Source organism: Monopterus albus, unplaced genomic scaffold (assembly GCF_001952655.1).
Source record: "Monopterus albus unplaced genomic scaffold, M_albus_1.0 scaffold171.1, whole genome shotgun sequence".
NCBI classification, from domain to species: Eukaryota; Metazoa; Chordata; class Actinopteri; order Synbranchiformes; family Synbranchidae; genus Monopterus; species Monopterus albus.
Genome location: NW_018128051.1, coordinates 578,564 through 594,752, shown reverse-complemented (window position 1 = coordinate 594,752; position 16,189 = coordinate 578,564). Strand labels below are relative to the sequence as shown.

The following is a 16,189-nucleotide window of genomic DNA, read 5'->3' as shown; positions in this document are numbered from 1 at the left end:
GGCTTTCATGTGTCTTGCACTGAAGAGAGGCTTCTGTCGGGCCACTCTGCCCTAAAGCCCTGACTGGTGGAGGGCTGGCGTGATGGTTGACTTTCTACAACTTTCTCCCATCTCCCGACTGCATCTCTGGAGCTCAGTCACAGTCATCTTTGGGTTCTTCTGTACCTCTCTCACCAAGGCTCTTCTCCCCCGATAGCTCAGTTTGGCTGGACGGCCAGCTCTAGTAAGGGTTCTGGTCGTCCCAAACGTCTTCCATTTAAGGATTATGGAGGCCACTGTGCTCTTAGGCACCTTAAGTGCAGCAGAAATTTTTTTTTGTAACCTTGGCCAGATCTGTGCCTTGCCACAATTGTGTCTCTGAGCTCTTCAGGCAGTTCCTTTGACCTCATGATTCTCATTTGCTCTGACATGCAGTGTGAGCTGTAGGGTCTTATATAGACAGGTGTGTGGCTTTCCTAATCACGTCCAATCAGTATAATCAAACACCGCTGGACTCAAATGAAGGTGTAGAACCATCTCAGGGATGATCAGCAGAAATGGACAGCACCTAAGTTAAATATATGAGTGTCACAGCAAAGGGTCTGAATACTTATGACCATGTGATATTTCAGTTTTTCTTTTTTAATAAATCTGCAAAAATGTCAAACATTCTGTGTTTTTCTGTCAATATGGGGTGCTGTGTGTACATTAATGAGGGAAAAATGAACTTAAATGATTTTAGCATATGGCTGCAATATAACAAAGAGTGAAAAATTTAAGGGGGTCTGAATACTTTCCATACTCACTGTATAATATATTGTGTGTGTTGGTTGCTCTTTCTGTTTTGTAAGATGCTTTGTACTCCCATTTTATAGGTGCCATATAAATTCTTAAATGTTTAAATGTTAAAACTGACCGTTAAAGAAATAGAAAGAGCAGTGACAGAGCAAAAGGGCACTGTAAATGCATTTCTGACATCAGCAGAGTGTTACATGTCCATCTATATTCACGATGATCAAAAGGTCAAAGCATTGTCTTGACATTCTCTATACCTCTGGAGCTCATATCCCTTCACTGGACATTGGAAATGTTATTAGAATGAAGATGATAGCTGGACGAAGCCCAGTAAGGCACGGGAAGTGTGTATCCTGAGTGGAGTTTCCACCAGATTCTGGGACGTTTGACCTTTCAGTGATAGCCTCAATGTGAAGTACTTTCCCCTCAGGGTAAAAAAAGAAAAGGCGTGTCTGTTGTTTTCCTCCTCTCAATGGGAGCTTTATTGAACGAAGGAGTGAGAGAAAAGAGGGTGGCTGTTTCTCCTCCACTTTCCTTATTGAATGTCAGGCAAAGTTGCGATAAAACCTGACCTCATCCATTTCTCAACCTTGGAGAGAAAACAGATTTTTTTTCTTTAACAGAAATCGGTTCGACCATGCAAATGCATTAGGGATAGAAGGTGTATTAAACTGTGTGACATGTTGCAGTGTTCTCCTTAATACTGGCTGATATAAGACAACAGACATGCACTTGTTTATGTCTGTGATTTGTGGATCCAGCATTTTATTGTGTTTCTGATTTTATACAAAGGTTTACAGGATTTTGGTTCATGATATCTGCCACATTAAAAGCACAGATGATATGATTAGTTGTAGTACAATACAACAAACCTTGAGGCATTACTACCTCATAAAATATCTACAGTACATCAGACTCCATTACTACTAAGAATGTCAAATGGACAGCACATTCAAGACCCTCTGCTGTCTGTGTTTGGCCATTCAAAGGACATATTGATTTAGCTTTACACAAAATCGTTCCTGTCTTATTTCCCTCAAGACTGCGACGACTAAAGCCCCTTGTGCTCATGCTGATATTGAACTGTTACCCTTAATAGATCAACGCACACAGGAACACACCTTTGGCTTCCTCCACTTAACATTATAACCCACAGGACAAGTCATCTGTCAGGTGAAAAAAATGTTATTTTGGCTGGAGGCTGTTGAATTCTCTAAACCCATAACGAACCATGTAATCCTTCACCTGAACTGAAAATGTTAGAATGTTTTTCATATGACAACAGCACATTTTTTATGTGCAGTTTACTTAATCCTATTTAGTTAAACATACAGGCAGCCTTCACTGTGGTTTTCGTCTCCCTGCTCTTCTTCCCATCTCCCATCGCAACATTCATCCCATCTCTCCATCCCAGAAAACAGAGGCCTTGTGTCTTTGTGCCTAAAGACAAAAGCATTATTGTAATAGGCGGCGGTTTGCTGTGGCCAGGGCATGTGGCCGGCCTTGATTGCATTAGAATGATGACATGTTTGAAACACAGAGGAGAAGACAAATGCAGAGGGTTATATATATGTAAATAAATAGATAATTTAAAAAATGAAATACATGATTGGTTTATATGCAACTCATTTTATGTATTGTCCTGTTTCTTTCAATTTGGACCCTGAGTCGGAATTGAATCAAACCCATAAAACCACACTTGATATTTTAAGATTGTGGCCTGGTGTCTGGGCTCTTTGTGGCATTATTCACTCATGAAGTGGCTGTTCACTATGTGTTCAAAAGCAGAGACATCATGTTTATTAATATGAAAGAATATTTCCTAGAATTATCATCATCAGCTGATGAAGATCAGCGTCATATCACCACCTCAAGTGTCACCTGTACGCCATTAAAATGAGTTTCCCTGCCCTTGCTGCTAGGTAACAACCGGCATGCTGGTATGAGCAAATGGAGCACAGCCTGACTATTGGTGGCGGAAATGGAGGTGGCTGGACTTTGGCTCCGAGGCCACCCATCCAATCCTCAATAAGGGGCGCACAGAGTGGACGGGGACGCAAAACTTTTGAATTTTTAGAGGAAGGGGTGGACAGGTGTTTATTGAGTCCACTGCAAGGGGCAGCTCAGTACGTCAGGTGTTATAATCCCAGCTCGAATTTTGGATTTTCTCTGGCACTGATTCAAATACGTTGGGTTTTTTTGTCAGAAAGTTGCCAAACAAAACCAGAGGCAGAAACAAACTGAGGGAAATTGCATATAAATTGGGTTCAACTTAACACTGTGTTGTGTGTGTAGGAAAACGAGTTTGGAATGTTCGGTAAGGCCCAGAACATTTATTTGAGGAGAACTATTTGTTTTAGCGATGTATTTAATGCATAGTGGTATGGACTCTACCTGCTACAGGTGTGTGATGTCAGACGTCCAAAAACGCTCAACCAGGACTGAATGTCACAATTTCTGTGGTCATTTTATTATGGCATGTTTAGACGTGGCAGTTCTGTCAATAAGGAACAAAACACTATCATGTTTTCAAATGGACTTTGTCACTCAAGTGTATTTTGTTTTTTACTTTACATTTACTTGGTAGAATACAACATATTGGTCCCAAGTGTTTTAGAGACTCTCTTTCTCTCACTTTACCAGATAAAGGCCCATACAGATGTCATACTTTTTCACAGTGTTGTATTTGCGTGGCATTGCTGCAATATTGCAGTGTTTGTTTGTTTTTGGAGATGTCTGGTCGTGACAGGTCTAGATGAGTAAAAGTTAAATGTATTCATCCTACAGGAGATGTACAGCCCTATAAGTAATGCAGAAGAGCTGGCAAGGCCAGATTTTTTCTAAAGCCATGCTGCCAACCTTAGGGCAGTTGGTAGCTGTTCTCACAGCATCTTCATTTAACACGTATTTCATCATCTAGCTTAGCAGGCAGGATAGAATTCAAGTAAACAATTCTGGTCTTGATCATTTTGAATAGTTTCACAAACTCAATTAGACAGTAGTTTATTTTATTTTTACATAGTTGTTTAAAAACAAGAACTATTATTACTAAAAGCCTTAAAATTAAACAAAATTGGTGAAATGGCTGTTATTAGATCAAGACAATCATATATTATAAATCAAAACTGTATTCCAATAGTTTAAAAGGGCCTTATCAAAAACTGATTTGATAAAAGTCACTGATTCTGGAGGTCTTGGATCTTTAGGCAAGGAGTTCAGAGGTGATGGGCGTCAACTGCAAAAGCCTGGCTAAAGCCATGATAATGGCAAAATATCCCTTAAGAGAAATTGATTAAAAACATAATGTTCCAAAATCCTTTTATTTAAATAGGCAGTAAGATATTGAAAACAGCCAGATACAGATGGGGCCATGACAACTGGTCCATCAGAACTAAGGATGCTGACTATAGATGTCTGCACCAGACTGATTGGTGCTGAGAACCGACACTCAGGCTTGAACTGACTTGAGATCCTGAAGGGACTGCTTCACCTGAGGTAAGCACAGTCAGTTACACTTTAATCCAGTGTCATTGGTTGACATGTCTTCAGCAACCAGGCCTGGTGAGGTTAAGTTTTGCGTTTTGTATGCTTGTTAAATTTTATGGATATGTCAGAGGCTCCAAGTGGGGGATTTTATCCCATCCCTGCAAAGTATTAACATCACTGATGTGGGGTGATGTGCGTTTAGCAGTTTCATACGTAGATGGGATTGTTGTCAGAGCTCTGTTGCGCGGTAGATGCGATGCCAGCCGGGAGTGCGTTTAGGGTTCTTGGGAGGGAGCAAACCTGGCGGAGACAGACAATTCCGACTCTAAAAAAGCTCTGGGACACTCACTTTGAGTGTATTTGCCTTATTTTCTGTGATGAAAGTGACAGCAGTGATGACTATGAAAATTGGATTGTACAGGTTGACAACATGTTGACGTGTTATTCCAGCCGCGGTCGTTGCCTGGGCAAAGACACAAAAACAGTTATCAAAATACTTGGCTGTTGGTGATGCATCAGATATTTCATAACTACGTTTTGTGACTCACTTTGAAATTCATAAAAATTGTAAATGAAATAAATGTGTAGTGAAAACTAGCTGAAAAAAGTGTTTCTGCAGAATGTTTGTTATTGGTGGAAGTTGGACAGGATTGGATGCTGAAGTCAGTGTTTCAGGTTCCTGAGTCAGAAAAGCACCATGTCACGATTCGGTTCCGCTGTTTCCTGTCAGGCTTTTATTTTGATTCTACTTTTTGTTTTGTTTCACCATAGCTTAGGTCTTTTTACTTTCTTCCTTACTCAGATTAGTTTCACCTGCTCCTTATTACCTGTGTTCACCTCTATTTAGGCAGCGTCCTCCCACAAGGACGCTGCCAGATTGTTCTAGACCCCAGCTCTGACTTTCCAGCATTTTCTTCGGTTTTGGTATTTTGTGTTTCTGATCCCGGACTGTTGCCTCGGTCTATTCTATTCTGCCTCGCCCACTTGTTTAGGACTGCCACGGTGTATGATTATCAGACTTTTTCTTTTGGACAACGAACTTTGGATTCCCCTGGATGTATGTGTTTGCTGGCTCTGTCCTGGGACTGATACCGACCGTGAGTTTTGTGTTTCACCTTGTCTTGTATGGTTTTGTTTAGTTTTAGTTCTCTTATTAAAGAGAAGGTTTTGTTCATCACTTCCTCGTCTGGCCTTTTAATTGAGTTCACTAAACACTTTTCGGCAGCATCGCACGCCGTTTCTGACGCACCAAGGACAGCGTGCAAGCTTCTTGTTTCTTTTGCTGTTAGAAAGTGACTGAAATCCCTTCCAATATCCAGCTGGTTAATTATTAAGGTTTTTATTAGAACCCACATAAGATTCAATATATCACTCAAGCTCACCAGCTTCTTAAATGTAACATCTTCTGGTAACATCATAGTAGTAAGACCTTAAGTTGCATTTACTGCAATAAATCATTTTTAAAATTAGGTTGCTGCTGGCTGTCATTGAGCTTTTTTTGGCCATGTGAAACATTAATGGCCTGTGTACAAAGTCCTTCAAAAATCTGGTAGTTATTTCATTGTTAGAAACAAACATGCCACATGAGACTGTCTCATCATTTCTTAAATGTTAATTTCTCCTGGTAAATTTGTCTTAGGTAGTAATACATAAGCCTGTTAGATCTCTTTATTAGCCTGCTGCTGTTTGTCATCTGTTTAAGATTTACAGCCACAGTATGTCCATGTAGCCATCATAGATTAAGACATTTTAATCTTACATGGTGGTGTTTTATGTCTTAATAACATGACTGATGGAGCTTTGAAGTGACCTTATAAAATGCTGTTTTTTTCAATCTCCAGGCATTACAGCTCATGTTATCACAAGGTAGAATTTATTAAACAAAAAAATCTAAAGGCTACAATTAAAAATAGAGCTCTGTGACAACTTTATTGACCATGCATTAAATGTAGAGTGAAAAGAAGAGAAAAACAGCATCAATTCATAAACTGAATTCAATTATAAATTGATACCTTGAAGATAAGGTCTCTGATTGTGATATTTTTCTTTCTTTTATGAATGTAGTGTGCTTCCATATAATTTAAGTTTGTTGTATAAAAAACTGAGTTTACAGCTACTTGGTTTGTTAATTTTACTTTTGAAATGTGTTTTTGTGAATGCATCTCAGGTACTGAAAATGTCTGAGGAAGCTGAGGTCTGGCTACATAAAATTAGGGAAAATAGTGTACGTGGACCATAGGGGCAGTGACATCATCCATGTAAAAATTTGCGCATTATGTCATCTACCGACTTTTCCAGCAGGCTTTAGCTCCTTTCCATTCACATTTTGTGGCAACACCGACCTGTGTCTGTCTTGGGGGATTACTGCAGCTTTAGCTATATGTGCTTGCTGCAGACACCATTCAGTGTTACAGCCATACTGTACACACAGGTACTGTCCCCAACATTTAAAACATTCATACAACTGTATCATGTACAGAATATTAATTCTGTGTCAGCATTTCCTGATCTTTTATTCTAATTATCAAAGGGTAATACATTCTGACACAAATGTTCCTCTGAACTAGAAAAACAAACGTTAAAGCCTTAGTGTTCTGTTTTCCCCAGATTATGGAGCCTCGGTACATGTCACTGATTTCCTTCTATCTGATTCCCTGTTGTCTGAGCTCCCTCCTGCCTGCCTGGGCTTTTTGCTGGAGCTTTTTTGGACCCCAAGAGCAGCTTATCTCAAACCAGTAAAAGATTTTCTCCCAGACCTCCCACCTCTTCTCATTTCCTTCCATTGAAGGTCATTTGCAGATGCAGCCAGGACACTAAAAGGTATAAGATGAGTATGGGGTATTAACAACAGTAGTTAAGGTGGGTTATTGTGAGCTTTGAGAGATGCAGGTCTTCTTTCAAATCCAGGGTGGTCCTGAAAGGCTGCAAGTGAGACCAAGATCTTTCTGATTGTTTAGATTGTGCATCCATCTAAATAGCAATGGTAATACATAAAAATGCCTGCTGAGCTCTTTGTTCTTCATCAGCACAGATATGGATGACTCCATCAGTCAGACAAAACAGATGGTGAGGTTGAAATGGTTTTCGGCAGGGCTGATATTTGCTGCTTGATTGTTGAACATAATAAAGTCAGGGCCCTGTTGTGTTGTGTGTCCTAAACTTTCAAAGAGGCTTGTATTCAAAGGAAGTTCCTACAGTGTCCAGCACAATTCAGAGCAACAGATACTGTGCCAAGGTAAATACGGTGGAAAGCCAGCTGATTTGTAGCAGCAATCTCCTAAATGGATACCACTCACACTCACTGAAATGCAGAGCCTGTGTACAATGACAAATTCAACCCAAGCATAGACACACTCTGCAGCCAGTGATCACCATCAAGCCCAAAGATACTAATGCCCTCTGTCTCTATCTGTCATTTAGACCACTTTAAATTAAAGAAAGCAAGGGAAAACAATCCCGGGCCTCTGAATAGATCTTGGTCAGATGGGGAGGGGGGGACTCACTTGGATTAATATTCTTCAATCATTCAATCCCACTATTGAGCCAAAGCAAAAGGAAATATCTGGAGGGCACTGTAGTATCCAAAGTGGGATTGAATGCAAAAATGGGACAGACATGAGCCAATTTTAGTTGGTGCATCCAAAGACTTCTAAGTTACACAAACATAGACTAGCATCCCAACTCTGTTTACCCCCTGAAATACACAAACGCATATTATATAGTACATACTACTACATCTAACAGGAAACAATGTATCTTCGAAACTAGAAATAGGACATTTATTCATGGCCAAGTTGTTATGGCCAAAGTGTCATGGGAATCCATCCAAAATGTTGTGGGTCAGTCAATGCACAAATATCAACCTCATTATGAGATATTTAATTATGAACATAGTGGTGGACTAAAGACTAACTGACTGACACTGCCATCCACAGTTATATTGCTATAGTAAGGCCACTACCAGGTAATAGTAGTTCATGTTGGCAAACATTAGGCTGATAGTTCTCTGATTCCACTGCTTGTGATACACTACTGTTGCACCATGTTTTAACATTTACTATTATTTCATTATTGCGACTTGTGGGCATAATATAGTTTACAAATGAATTGCTAAACTATGGAGTATCTAGACATGTAAGCCACAGTTTTTATATCCCAGCTAGCACATTTTGGAGGCCAAATGTTCCTCATTTCCTTATTCAGTTGCTGTTGCCCACCCACCATCACCACATCTGAGATGTTCATATCACTACTCAATAGCCCAGTTTACCCACAGTCCTGGCTTTTTCATGTAATGTGACACTACAGAGATCAATAAAACATTCACAAGTTGAAATCTGTCGATTTTCTTAGCATCTTGCTGAGTCTGCCTCCCGACTATAGCAGTATGACAATTTTAGAAGGATACCGAGTGGGCGGTTATGAACATGCACCCCTATACATGTAGAGTAATGAGAAAATGACTTGTATTGAGTGAATTTAATGGCAAAACTTTCACATTAGATCACCGGAAACAGCAGCTCTAAGTCAAGTCAGAAAAAACCCACTAAATGCAGGTTTTTTTTGAATGTATGCATCTAGTACCACGAGGGAATTTTCCATCTGACTTTTGACTACAACATTGTGAAAACACAATACAATAATAAAAAAAAACCTATTTAATATGCCTATGTACTGTATCCTATATATTTATACTCCTCACATGGTTGTGTGATAGTGATGGTGGTAGTACACTGCTTTTACAGTGTCACTAAAACTGCCAGCCAAACATTAAATCACAGCATTGGGGGCAATAAAACAGAATTATCTAAAGTTTGTTGTAAGCTTCAAGATAATTGAAGATTTGACGCCAAAACTGATCTAAATGCTTATAACCGTGCAGCATGCTTTTAAGACTCATTATGGTTTAATTGCTTTCATTTCATTAGCCGCCCAGAGAAGTTCAACATAAATTTATTGGCATGTTCCATGCCCTATTAGCACTTAAAGGGGGCCCTCGGTAATCTGCTTCCTCTATCAAACTTTATTTGTCATGAGCAACGAAACTGCGACACAATCGTTGTGTTGTACGCTTCACAGAAGAGAGGAGCGAGATTATTTAAGGTGAAATACAACAGAAATGCAGGCATAATAGCACTGCTCTACTTTGCTTTTTGTCTGGAGAAAAGGCTTTTTAGCCTTCATGGTTGAGCAATCACTGAATCACCAGTATTGATCAACAACTCTTATTGACCCCCATCAGGACATTTTGTTCTATGGGGCACTAAAAGTATTACTTGTTGGTCTTTAAAAATAGAAATGATGCCAGTAAAACATCATACACAATAACATCGTCTGCCAGAGACCTGATGTTGTCATATTTTGCTTATTTTCTCAAATGTTTCCCGTTCAGTGCTGTGTACAGGGAAGATGACACTGAGCAATCGGCCACTTGAACTGAAATTAAATTCCCTGTGTGTTTTCTTTTATTGTTATACTGTACCTATAAAGTCAGCCTCTTGTTTATTTTAGTTGAATGGCAGCCAGGAGGCATAGGCCAAACATGGTAGCAGACCCTGGGGAGGAGCATGGCGGAGCACAAGTCAACTAATAAAATTACTGGCACTGGCCACCCCCAGAAACTCATTGGCCATTCCTGGTGCCTCTGATCTGATCCTTGTCAGTACTAATGAATGAAAAATAATAATAAAAAAAAGACAAATTGTTTATTTTATATCATGCATGCAGCATGATATTTGCATTTATTTCTCTGATTGTGCTGTGGAGTACTTGGCCTGATTCCCCTCAGTGGGGGAACCACTGTGCAGCAGTCACGTCTTCGATCCAAAATAAATAAGGAGTGTAGCTAAAGAAAGCGGGGTGTCATATTTTTACACAAAAAAAGCAATTTGTTTCTAAATAATGTATGATTTCTTATTTCATAGAACCAGAAGTTTAATTTACTTATTGCATGTATTTCAAATGTGCCACCTCTCTCTGAGTCTGCGCCTCAACCTGGACACCCCATCCAACATTTTCTAGATCCACCCCTGTGCATAGGTGAAATCATATCTATATTAGTCACTGGGCTGATTTGTCCAGCCCAGCACTTTCAGTGTCTGGTCAGTTTGTCTACTTTTTCAAATTCCTCTGCCATTCGCTCTGTGTTCCATCTGCCTTTTACTTTTTTACTCACACTGTGTCTGCCTCACATCTTCCTCTTTCCTCTCGTCTCCTCCACATCCTGCCCTCTGTCGGTTTGGCATTTATGAAATGTCTCTTCTCAGTCCCTACGATAATGAGGGCGTGATCGGGTGCTGAAAGAGGCTCATTTCACATCACTGTCAACATGTTCCTCAGCATTTTGAGGGACACTGTACAGTACATGGAAATGCCTGCTGATGTTCCTCTAATGAAATGAAAGTGATGTAAATGGGCATGTGACATTTACAGTACCATCTAAATATACAAAACAGTTTTTCATATGCTTAGATAAGGAATTGATTTTTCAGCCTGATTTTTTTATCTTTCTTTAGTGAAACTTGAATTAACCTTTACCTTTCTCCTTTTGATGTTGTCAAGGGTTTTTTTCTTTTTAAAAGCTGAATTGCTGAAAAAGTCCATACTGTGGAGTTTCTTCAGGATGTGAATTATTGATCCTTTGGGAGTCCAGAGAGCTGACATGCACTGATAAATAAATTGTCTCCAAAAACAAGGATTTTAAAGTCCCAAGGAACCCTGGGTATATGTTCAATTTCCACCATCATTTTAAAGTAGTGATTACTGAATGTACCTCGTGAATTTGCAAAAATTGTTTGATAATCACAAGATATGTGGTAACCCTTGTTTTCATTACAATGCAAGGTAGACATATAAGACATGTGGCATCTGTTATTTGAAAGCTAGACACATAGATTGTGATAACATACATGAAATATTGCCATCATTACTGGCCATCCAGCACAACTGACAGATGGCACCCATCTCAATATGGCCGTTGTTGTGCTATCTGGGTAGTGGCAGATTGAAATGTTAATGAGGCCTTTTGATCAACGGCAGCCCTGTCTGTCAAGCCAGCTTTTAAACCAAATGCTTTGCTTGTCCAGAAGATGAAAAATCAAGCCTCCAGTTCACTGACTTCATAGCTGAATTAAGAGATACAAACAGTTTTGTCTGTGCCTACTAGTGATTGGTTCCTCACCTCCTGCTGTGTCCAGGTATTGATTTAGTCTTGAAAGGAATGACAGAAGAAGGGCTTTGATAGAAAGGAAGGATTTGTTCTAGAAATCCCAAATGGAGATGAGTTTCAGAGGGGGGGAAAGGCATCATCAGCAAGAATAAAGCGTCAGCAAAGAGATTTCTGCCTGAAAGAGAAGCTGAACAGAGAGGAACTGCCAAAAGAGAAAAGAGTAAGATTGAGGAGGAAGGAATGAATATATTCATCTCAAGCTGAGAAGGAACAAAGAACAGATCTTTGTTTTTCAATCTCCACACTCACAATGAAGAGTATAACTTCATTATGACTGACAATAGAGACGGGGTTGAATGGCTCTAGCATGTCTCATTACGTGACTATCATGACTGCTGAAAGCATCCGCCTCACAGCGTTATTATGAGTGCTCATTGCAAATTGGACCTCGGTGTGAAATTTGTCAAACATGTCCCGGAATCCTTTTAAAGTATACATACATTGTAACATTACAATCTGAATATTTCAGTTACATTTCCTCAAGCAGAATGTGTTTCATTTGGAGTTGTTGTATATGCAGACTGTACTGTGCAGTATACACTGCCATCCTTCACTTAAGAGATTGTGATATGCACACTTATTTTTAATGAATAGGAGGGCAATGGCACGAACAAGTTATATAAATCAGTAACATATATATCCTTGTGGTTTGTTTTTACCATGTGCATTTTGAGCTCTCTGTGTGCTACTTTGTGCTTCTGTAACAAACACCATTAACTAGCACCATTAGACCCCCTCCTGCTTATTACATAAACAGCATACTGACTGCTCCCAAATGTTAAATGTTGAATATGGATCGCTAATAATACTATACTGTGCAGTATACACTGCCATCCTTCACTTAAGGATAAGTATACGTTGTTTGTAGCAGTAGGTTATTACGACGAACTGTTACTTGTTATTGTTGGTGACATTTAGTGACCATATTAATTATGACATGAGGAAAGAAATAAGCAATGTCACATATTATAAAGAGGCAAAGAGAAGGTTAATGGCTAGGTATACAAAACACAGAACTGTCCCTCAGCAGAGTTGAGTTAAATTCCTTTGTGGCTTGTTTTTCAAGAGATTTTGTTCAAAATGTAACATCGTGGCTTTGTTCCTAAGCGTGACCAAATAACCTTTGTGCCTAAACCTCATTTTTGTTTCCTAATAGTTTGTGTGGCAAAACATAATGAAAATGATGGTTTCATAATCATAACATCAGTAATTATGATAGTTTCCAAGATGTCGGCATACAAGTAGCTGCCTGCTAGCTAGCCATCAGGTGTTTGACAGTATGTGTACTTCTTTGTGCTTGTGTTCTTGCAGACTTGTAAAACGCCGTCAGTCACAGTACTGCTCCAATTCAAAGTCTGCATCCAGCCAAGTGTTCTTCCCCTGCCCATTTTGTCAAGGATGCTTTGGGAGCTGACTTGTATGGACTTGGGGCAGCCAGGTATCCCAGAATATCCTACATGATAGCTATTGGAGTTTGAGCCAGGATTAGAGCTGTCATTTTGTCCTAGGACTGATATTAATTGTTTTATAAAGTTCTGAAATTTCTTTCAGGCAAGAAAATAACTACTAAGATGAGCAGACCTGCTAGCTATAATTAGCAGGCAGCGACATCTTGTTCACAGAACTCTGTCAGCAATTCCATATTGAGAGTACTGCATCCTCCCATCCACAGGAGTTAGTACTTGAAGTTCAAACTTACCAAGTCCATATTCCCAAGCATGAGAGTCCAAACTTAATGTGCTAGGTATTGAAAAATGTACATTGTGTTGATGGCTGTTTCCATGACAGCAAAGGGCCATAAAACTTGGTAGTGCAACTCATGTTGTCGTTAATGTCGGTGGAATTGTTGCAATTTCTTCCTTGACCATAGGAGCACTATTTAAGGGGCTGTCCCTATGAATCGTATCGGGGGAAGGGACAAACCCCCTTATGGGTTTTATAGGTTGGAGGACTTGTTTGATAAATACAGAAATATGCACAATATCTATAATATCATTGTAGTTTTATTTTCCCGGCATTTCCAGGAAATATCTATTGTAAGTTAATACCTACATTTGTCAAATTTTCACAGTTTTACATAGATAAATTAAACAATACATAAGCTAGCTGTGTGCTCCTGCTGGATTTAGAAGCTGGATGTCAGATGAAAGATGAGGATGAGCATGTCACCGGGTCGCCAACTGGCATCGTATATCATTGAATTAAACCAACGACAACCCCCAAGGGTGCAGTTGTACACTCTGCTACCCCAGAGGCGCTGCTGTCCCTGCTTGTTAGACCTAAACTCGTCCACGCCTACACTGCACCAAATCACCTAATTGTAGCAATATTTTATCATTAATTGAAAGACTCGACACTGTCCTGCAGGTTCAAAAATGTATACAGCCTCTGGCTTATGAAACCCTGTCAAAAACCGGCTAAGATGGTTCCTGCAGTGAAAAATACAGTAAGTGAGAAGGCAGCATATCATACTAGACTGAGCAAAAATGTATTTATTTTGGCTGTGCCTGTTAGAGGTCACCACAGCATAATTATGGTCTGCATATATGATTTGGCACTTTTTAACACCGAATACCCTTCCTGATGCAATCCTACCATTTAATTTGGGACCGGTGTTGCATAAAAGTGTTTCCCCTAACCTTATCTTAACCATAACCACCAAGGGGGCACTAGGTGACAGGGGAACACATGAGACGGGTTGTAGTGCCCTGCCTTGTTGAACAAATCTGCCGCACCGCCTGTGTGGCAGATGAAAATTACACCACTCGAAGCAAAGAAATAACAACCTTATTTTACCTCTTCAACAGTGTTAGTAGGTGGGTTATTAGGAACAAAACTGCACCAAGTGCCCTTGACTGCACATCTAACGTCACAACACGAGATATGCAATGTTTCATTTAACTTGCTGTGCTCTCCTCATTAACCATGTTAGACTCTGAGATGGTCTCTGGTGGCCTAATAGCTGCAATTAGCTAAAGAGCTGCTCTGTAGCACAAGTATGACACCCAGACCTTGCTTCACACACACTAACGCATGCAACGTGTGCACACACACACATTGGAAACCTGTCAGAGGGAATTGTGGCCCTGGTGTATTGAGTGAGACTAAGATGGAGGGAAGGAAGAACGCAGTAGGCAAAGGCAGAGTTTCTTTTGTATTTGCTAATAATGTTGGGCTGTGGGTGCCAGACTCGATTTTATTGGCTGTCAAGAAAAGGACCACTGGGCCTGGATTAACACTAAGGTAGAAGAAATGGGGGGGAGCACTTTTAATAAGTGCTCTTTTTAATTTTACTAAAAGTATCTTTCATTATCTATATTTTAACCACTTTAAGCATTTAAATTTAGTCTCAGTCCTGACTCTGTGAAGACTACAGGCAGCAGTGGATGAAATACCCAGATTCTTAAGTAAAAGTAGAAGTACCACAGTATTAAAATATTCAGTTAAAAGGGAAAGTCCTTCATAAAAATGTTGAGTTAAAGTACCAAAATACTGGCATCAAAATATACTTAAAGTACTCGTTATTCTCATTATTATAAAGTACTCATTAGATCTAAGTCTAATATTACAGTACAGTAATGGCTGTTTTCGGTTTTCACCAACTCCTGAGGGAAATAACTGGCTCTTCAGTTGCTTAATGCTCCACTACTGTACAGTATGTTCACTAGCCAGTGGTTACTTTTGTCTGTCTGCTGCTTGGTGCAGAGCAGGCAATGTACGGTCTGTTTTTAGGTTCTTTGCTTTGCTGTGTTTAAAAAAAAAAGTGCTATGCTTAAAATCACTATGAAGCTCCACAGAACCGAGGGCACCTGTTGAGTTCATTACAGCAGGTTTGTCACTGAGGAAAACCTTTCTCATGCAATTAGTCATGTGATCTATTGTTAGTATAAAGATTGTGGTTATAGCCGCTACAGTAAAACTTTTACACATCATGGCATGCTAATTCAGCTACTGTATCAGTAGGTGAAGTGTCGTCTATTCTTAGTGAATTCTACAAATGTACAGAACAGAAGAGCCTGAAATGAAACTCAGAGCAATCATTTATCAGGTCTCCTGTGCACTGTCTTAACCACAAAATGCACCATGGGACAGAATCTGTATTTGTCTGAGCTGCTGATCTCCCTATGAGTACAGCAGCTGTCAAGGTCCTTACATAAAGTAGACGGATCAGGCGATAGTGGAAAGAGAAAAGAATAATAAGCAAGGAATGAGAAGAAGGACAAGGACGAGTGGCTGATGTCTCTCTCCTTGAAACATTTGCCAGCCTATATACAGTTCCTGAAAAGGGGAAGATGAGGCAAAAAAATGGAGAGTGAGCAAAAGCAAAAATAACAATAAAGGAGGTGACAGGGACAGTGACAGGGAGTCTGTTTAATTGCTTCGACAGCCTTACCAAGCTGGGTTTAAAAAAAGGAGCTGAGAGAAGAGGAGAAACTGAGATGCTGATGGGGACAGAACAAGGCCCAGTAATCTTCCAGAGAAGCTCCTGTTATCTGCCATGCTGTCTCAGAGTTGAGAGCCCGATCCCCGGGGTACAGCTTGTGCCTCTCCTCTGACACACACATGCGCACACAGGAAACTCACAACTACACGCCAGAGGAGAGCGGCTTGGAGAGAGACGAGCTAATCTGACAAGCACAGAGGTACACATGCAACCATGCAGGCAGACAGGCAGGCAGGTAGGCAGGCAGGTAGACAGGC

General features: G+C 40.0%; 1 long non-coding RNA gene across 1 annotated transcript in view; it reads left to right on the top strand.

Moving 5' to 3' along the window:
- LOC109969223 (uncharacterized) overlaps positions 1 to 12,921 on the top strand; it is a 37,702-nt gene extending 24,781 nt beyond the window's left edge. Inside the window, exon 3 of the long non-coding RNA XR_002276236.1 lies at positions 12,800 to 12,921. This is a non-coding gene — a long non-coding RNA (uncharacterized LOC109969223). The remainder of the gene's footprint in view (positions 1 to 12,799) is intronic.
- Positions 12,922 to 16,189: the final 3,268 nt, after the last annotated feature.